The sequence below is a fragment of the Zalophus californianus genome, chromosome 6 (genome assembly GCF_009762305.2).
Source record: "Zalophus californianus isolate mZalCal1 chromosome 6, mZalCal1.pri.v2, whole genome shotgun sequence".
Lineage (NCBI taxonomy): Eukaryota > Metazoa > Chordata > Mammalia > Carnivora > Otariidae > Zalophus > Zalophus californianus.
This window is the reverse complement of record NC_045600.1, coordinates 34,621,965-34,629,181: the sequence shown is the minus strand read 5'-3', so window position 1 is coordinate 34,629,181 and position 7,217 is coordinate 34,621,965. Positions and strand designations below refer to the sequence as shown.

Here is a 7,217-nt window from a genome sequence, read left to right as displayed (position 1 = left end):
AAGAGAGGGAAGGAGGGAGAGAAGATGGGAGGGAGGGAGGGGAGAGAGAAAATATCACCGCTCACAGTCCCAGTGAATGGGAGAGGAGCGCTTAACCCTCCAGGGAAGGGACAGAAATACCTGGATGACAACCCGACCTTCCCCAGCGCCTGCCTCCCCAGTGGTCAGAAGCTCTCAGGGCAGCACCTTGGCACAGGGTGAGAGCTCAGAAATGATACCTGTGGCTCTTGTTAACAGGGGCCGGCCCCCGGGAAGGCAGTCTGCCCACCCCCCATGCCTAGGAAAGCTCCCCTTGCTCTCATTCGGGTGTTTGTCACCAGGAGGAGAACGAGCAGTGGCACCTGGCCCCAAGGCTGTCATGGAAATCTGTTGGGATCCCCCCAGGCCTGTGGCCCGGCCTGTTCCCCGACACTGAGCACCGGCCCCCACTCTGCTCCCCACACCCATCACGCTCCCACCTCAGCTACCCCTCCTCCAGGCTCTCCTGGCTCTTCTTCTTAATACTGTTTTGTTAAAAAAAAAAAACAAACTCAAAAAACAAAACAAAAAAAAACCCAAAACAGAAATGTGAGTGGAAATCATTTTTAGCTACAGATTTTGGTCGGGATCCCCAGCTAATCGAGTTGCACTAGAGTGATGATTCCTTACTTTCAAGACTGCAGAGTGAGGAGAATGTTGCCTCCAGCTTGATTTCTAATAGGAAAAAAGAAAAAGTGAAAGCTGAAGCCAGCTCCGTTCTCATAGCCCCGGGGGGGGGGTCCCCTGCAAGGGGGCCCTCATCATCCCTCCCAGTAGCACTGAGGACGTACCCACAGGCTGTTGCTTACCGCATACATGTTCATGAAGAAAAAAAGTGGGACGGACGCAGCCTAACTAGGAATTCACATTTTCAGAGAACAGTACTACGGACACTTACGTACCCACGGGAGTGCATTTGATCCAGACCTGGAACCGTGGCTGAGAAGGACAATCCTACTTACAGGGGCTGCAGCAACCTTGCGGAGGAGGGAGAAGTGGGAAGACCGGTTAAGTCAGGGAGGAAGAGCCAGTGAGAACAGAGTGCCCATGATGAGCTTGAATTTTTGTCCAGGCCACAGACGTTATGATTCGCAAGGCATTTTTTTTTTAAATTTGATTTTCTAATTTTGGCCTCACAGCAACCTTGAGAAGTAGAGAGAGCTGGTATGTTTATCTGTATTTTCCTACATAAGATCAACAAAGCTCAGGAGAGATTAAGTGATTGCGCTGAGGACACAGCCAGTAAATGAGAGGGGCCAAATATTTTGACTCTTTGCTACCTATTATTTTTATTACTACAAGTAGCCTCTAGAAGGTGAACATAGGTTTTACAAAATGTTCGTGTAACCATTATTCTCTTCTTCGTTAGGAATTTGGGTATGCCCAAGTGGTTCTGTTGGGCAATGAGCAAAAGCAGTAGAGAGCAGATTTAATGAAGGCTAACTTTTGACCTTGAGTTACAGCCAACTAGTTCAGTTAAGTGTAGGTTCATTGGGCCAAGGCTGCAGCCCTCTTCTCACAGGTGGAGATGGTGACAAGATTTGTATCAGGTGTCTGCTGGTGTTCTTGGGTTGCAAGCAACAGAAATCAGGTTGGATAAGTTAAGCAGACGATTGTGTTGGGAAGATTTCAGGCAGCTCTCAGGGTCCACGGGAAGACAAGAACTGGCCATGGACAGAAGCAGTGGCCCGGGCAGTGGCGGGGGTGGGGGGGGGGCTGATACGGCAGGAACCAGTTGGGGGCAGCATTGAGCCAATGCTGTCAGAATAAAGGGCAGAATGTCTGGCTTGCCTCCCCTGAATCACTTGCTGTCCTCTTGGCCAGGGCCCACTTGACAGTCTCAGTGAAGTGACCTGTCGTCAGAAAAGGAAAACAGAATTTTCAGTTACTGGAAGAGGGGGAGCTGGGAAGACAATACCCACCCTTTACATGGACCCCTCCAGCCCTATGCCATCTTCTGGTAAGTAAAGGAGAGTTTTGCTAGCCCCAGTCCAGGATCTTCTGTGATGTGGACAGGGGGGGATAAGTGAGGAGGGTTGGCGGGGGTGATGAAAGGATTCAGTCAACACAGAGAGTGAGTAGGGGGGAGAGGGGAGGAAGGTATACATGCCTTGCTTGATGCTGGGACTGAGGAAGGTTTGGAGTTTAGACTATCTCCCAGATAGCATCACAGGGAGCAAAGACAAGCTCCTGAGATGTGTTGTGGTGAGTTATGAATTGAGTCAGGTTTTTGTTGTTGTTGTTGTTGTTAAAGATTTTATTTATTTATTTGAGAGAGAGCGTCCGCAGGAGCAGGGAGGAGGGACAGAGGGAGAGGGAGAGAGAGAGAATCCCAAGCAGACTCCATGCTGAGCGCAGAGCCTGACACTGGGCTTGATCATGATCTAAGCAGTAATCAAGAATCTGACGCTTAACCAGCTGAGCCACCAGGCGCCCCTGAGTTGAGTCAGTTTTAATGTACTTCGTGAGATACAAGAAAAGATTAGCAGTTCCCTTTTAATGACATGTGGGTCCTGGGTCATGTGACTTTGTGCACAGACTGGATAGGGCTCTGGATTTTCTTAGGGTCGCAGTGATATTTAGTGTTTGTCATCAAAATTCTTGGAAAGTGAGTGGCCTACGGCTTGCAGGCAGGAAGAAAGCTAATTAATTAATTTAAACTCTTTTTGGGGGCATTTACTATGTGCTAGGCCCTGTGGACACAGTGGCAAGCTAAGATAAAATACCTGTCTTCAAGGATCTTAGAGCCTGGTGGAAATGTCAGATGATAATCAAATAATTGCAAAAAATAAACATAATTATAAATTCTGATAGGGATACGTTCTTTGAGAGTGAATGACAGTAGTAGTGATAAGTGGAGAGAAGACAGGAATGGAAGGGAAGCAATTAGATATGTCCGCCTGTCATCCATCCGCATTTCTCACGTCCTGTACGACTGTGTCAACTGTGACGGACGGAACGGCGATGAAAAAGATGTAGCCCTTGCTCTCAACAGGAAGTCAAGGGAGAAAACACGTGTACATAAAGAACCAGAACCATATGCCATAAAAACATGAGTTAAGATGACAGGATGGCGGGGTTAGGGTATGACAGTTAGCAGTCCTCCGGCTGGAGGAATCAGGAGAAACTTCCTGGAGGAGTGGGTATTTGATGTGGGCCTTGAAGGATGGGGAGAATTCTGCAGGCAGAGACTGGGGCTGTTGGCACAGATGGTGGCACGCACTAAGGCAGGGTTTGTGGCGAATGTGCTGGGCTGGGTACGGATCTCCCTGGGAACTGTGCAGGGCAGTGGTTCCTATACCTGGAAAACTTTTTACACATTTAGATTCCTGGGATCCACCCCAAGACTCTCATTAAGTAGATTAGGGAACACCCATTGTTACAAAGCACCCTGCGTGAATCCGATATATAGGACGGTATGGCGAGATGGGGTATGGCCAGATTCTGCATGGCCTGCGGCTTGGGGCCTAGGAGGTTGCTTTATTTGGTGGGACATAGCTGAGAGAAGGCATCACCTGAGCCAGGCTCCAGGAAAGTCAGTCTGTTTCAGGATGCTGGGCTCCTCCAGAGCCTGAAGGCAAGGAGACTAGTAGAGACTAGTTAATCGCACCTGCCAGAAGTTCATGGCCTGGGATGGGGCACTGCGAGTGACCAGAGCATTCAAATGAGTCCCAGGGCCAGAGTCAGCAGGACCTGGGACCCAGATGGATGGGGAGGGGATGGAGAGCAGCTGGGCAGTGCCACTGCAGGGCCACATCTGGAGCTCCACAAAGGAAGATGAGGGAGGGTGGCTGGCCGGAGGCCTGAGCCTCTCATGACACAGGTGCCTGAGGCTTTCTCTCCTCATTATGTCTGCCCGGGAGAGGCATGGAAAAGAGAAGCCTCTTGGAAGCCCAGGTAACATTCCAAAAATCCTTCTGGCTGAAAGGACGGGCTCTTTTACAGAATCAGAAAGGAAGCTGGATGCAGGAACAATGACATCGAGACCAAGGCTGAGGAAAGACCTACTGGTTGAGTAGATTGGTCTTGGCTCAGAGACAGAACAGTTTCAGCCAAATAATAGTATCAGTGATTGTAACACTAACAGCTATTGGGCACTAAGTGGGGGATAACCACGGTGTTCGAAGCTTCATCAGAGTCATCTCTTTTGACCTGGGCAAGAGCCCTGAGGAATGGCACTTTTAGCTCCAGTAGGCAGACGACGAAACCGAGGCCCGAGGCCCCCCAGCTCCTGAAGGGCAGAGCTGAGATGCTGTTTGAGCCATCGGTGGGACTACAGTGCCTGCAGAGGCACGGTGCTTGAGGGGGGCGCGGGGAAAGATGGGGGGAGAGCCCCGGGTCTGGAACCAGAATCCCCAGGGCCAAATCCCAGCTCTGTCTCTCCCCAAAGCCTCCAACCCAGGCCCAGATCTGGCCCTTGTAAAGTGTCCATAGTCGCACTTGCTGTCCCAGCCTCGCTGCGTGGTTGTGAGGCTGGAGCAAACAGAGAAGGTCGCAGTAACACCACATGGCTTGCTCTGCCAACTGCCTATGCAGGGAGGACCGGCTCTGCTCTCATGTATTCATTTAAAGGGCAAAGTCTCAGGGGAGGGTGTAAGAGACTGTTCCTCTCAACTCCTTTCAGCACAACAAACCCCGAGGGCCAACTCTGTGCTGAGGCAGGCACTGGAAGGTTCCTGATGATTGATCCTCATGTGAAGGGGCAGAGGAAGGACATGAAAGATGAAGGCCAGCACTCCTACCCTGCAGCACAAGGAGCAGTAGGAAGGAACAAGACATTGGAGACGTCCTTTTCCCATGAACTTCAAAACCTGGGAGATGACTGGATCAATAGACTGTCATTTTGAAAGCAACTAAAGGACAGGAATATGATGATAATCAGTGGGGTGCATGGGTTTGTCAGATACAAATCCTATAACACTGAAACATTGCTTTCCATCACAAGATAACTGGCTTTGGCTTGGGGCCAACAAAAAGTAGATTTAGGGGAATATTGAGGTTCAGTGAAGAAATCACTCTCACTTGAGCTTTCTCTGAATCCTAACTTGGGGAAGCGACAGCAAATGCACTAGTTCTTCTAAACTGGGGGGATGGTGGGGGAAAAAAAGGAATGAGAAACTGCAGTTTGCTCATCTTGAGACCGTGGCTGAGTTCACTTCCTTTCACCGAAGGTGAAATTCTTCCACTGAGGCAGGGTTGTGCCGGGGCTGTAAAGCTGTAGAGGAAGAATGTTTATTGATTGAGTTCATGCATTTTACAAGGAAAGAGATGCCCTGGATTGCTCTGATTCTGTTTTATGGTGTAACTGTTTCTTAGAGCAAAGTATTTTATTTTTAGGCATCAGCTGCACATAGTCTGGTGGTCCTCAGTTGCCTCAGGCAAGTATTTTGTTTTCTGAACTAGAAACCAAGAAAACTTAAGGCAGATGTGCAACCTTCCTCCTCTGCAAGCTCCCTCCCCCCAGCCCAAGCCCAGCCCCAATCCAGGGTGAGACCGTGAGGAACACTCTGGGTCTGGGGTGAAAGCCCTCTCACCCAGCCTCTTGGTCCCAGCTGTAGCATGGCCTCTGGGGCGCTGCGGGTGTGTGCGGGGTTGACTGTTTAATCTTGTGCTGTCTGTCTGATATATGAGCAGGAGGATCTGTCATATGGGGTTTATCTTGCCTCACCAATAAATGCAATAAAGCCTCTGCGTGTCATGGTTTGTAGCACTCGAGGTTGGTAAAACGTTGACAAGCCTGTAGGATCTGATCTGCCCATATGGTACTTACATGATTATTTATGGTTTATGTGTGAGTCTTGTCACTCATTCCTCCATCCAACATTTATTGAGCACCTACCATGTGCCAGGCACCATGCTAGAAGCTGCTGATATAAAAATAATTGAAAGACAGCCCCAGCTGGTTTTTTTTGACGCCCCTAGCTCTTAAAAGTCCAGAGAGAGAGTGTGACACATACACACAGAGTTGTGGTTCAGCGTGATGAACACAAGGATAGAGAGATGTCACAGGAGAAAGTAGATGACTTTTGAGGGTTTTTAGAAGAGGCTCTCTGGAGGAGGAAGGAGATAGCTTATCTCGGTCTTAAAGGACTCAGTAAGTGCTTCTCAGACAGTCTAGGTTGGAAAGCCCTTGGAGGCTGAACCGCACAGAGAGTTGGGGGCCCCTTGAGATAAATCAGGGTGCTATTGCTGGAAGAAAGGGAACTGGATGCCAGGCAGCAGAAAAGATAGCAGAGTTGCCTCTTGAATTCCTAACATGACCTAAGTACCTTGAGCTGGAAACCTGGATCACAGATTTGTCTTGACCTCCATGGCAAGTGGGGACCCACCATAATCACGTGCTGCAGAATTAGCCTGGCTCCCAAGCTGCAGTGTAGGGCCACTTGGGAAGCATCTGTCAACACAGACTTGCCTGGGAAGGGGCTGGGTCCCTTGAAATCCACTCCTTTTTCCTTCCATCCGGCTCTCCCTTTCTGCCCCAAGAACAGCAAGCACTTTGTACCTTCCCACCAGGGGGCGCCCTCACTGTCTCAATGTTGGCAGCTGTCCCTGGAGGCCCAGCCAGGTCCGCTTCCTGATTAGTCCTTGATCCTCATAAGCTTCTCCAGCCAACAGGGCCATACAGGGCTGCATGCCAATTCCCCTCACATAGAGCTAAAACGTCCTCCAGTATATGGGAATTGCTGCTATAGGGAGCTTCAGACACATACTGTCATAAATTGAAGTGACAGGAAGCTACTTAGCCCTTAGCTGGAAATGGTCTCTAGCAGATGATTAGGGTAGTCAGGGTTTTCACACTTCATGGCTCCAGGCAGACTGGGAGGGAAAGGAGGCTGGGATGGGAGCAGAGACAACCCCTGAGCAGGGAGGCCTCTGGGAGCAGGGCCAAGGTCAGATCCAATGTCACAGATGGCCCAGTTTCTTTGGTACCACTTCTACTGGCTCCTTGGCCAAGGGAGAGAGCCTGCAGCTGAGGAGAAAGAGCCGCAGAGCAGGATGGGGAAACTGGAAGTCTGGGCCCAGCTCTGCTTTGAATTGGCTGAGTCACTCAGGACAAGGGGCTGTCTGTGTCTGTTCCCTCATCTGTGAAATGGGGGGTGGCCCACCCATGAAGAGTGTTGTGAGGGTCACAGGATATTAGGTGCTCTGAACTTCATCTGCTTCCTCATTTGTAAATGAGAGAATTTGGCTCTCTCTCT

General features: G+C 50.0%; 1 long non-coding RNA gene across 1 annotated transcript; it reads left to right on the top strand.

The window, feature by feature from the left end:
* Positions 1-57: 57 nt before the first annotated feature.
* LOC113910436 lies at positions 58-5,699 on the top strand. The gene is made up of 3 exons (XR_003516041.2): positions 58-197; positions 1,843-1,978; positions 4,643-5,699. It is a non-coding gene; the product is annotated as an uncharacterized LOC113910436 (long non-coding RNA).
* Positions 5,700-7,217: the final 1,518 nt, after the last annotated feature.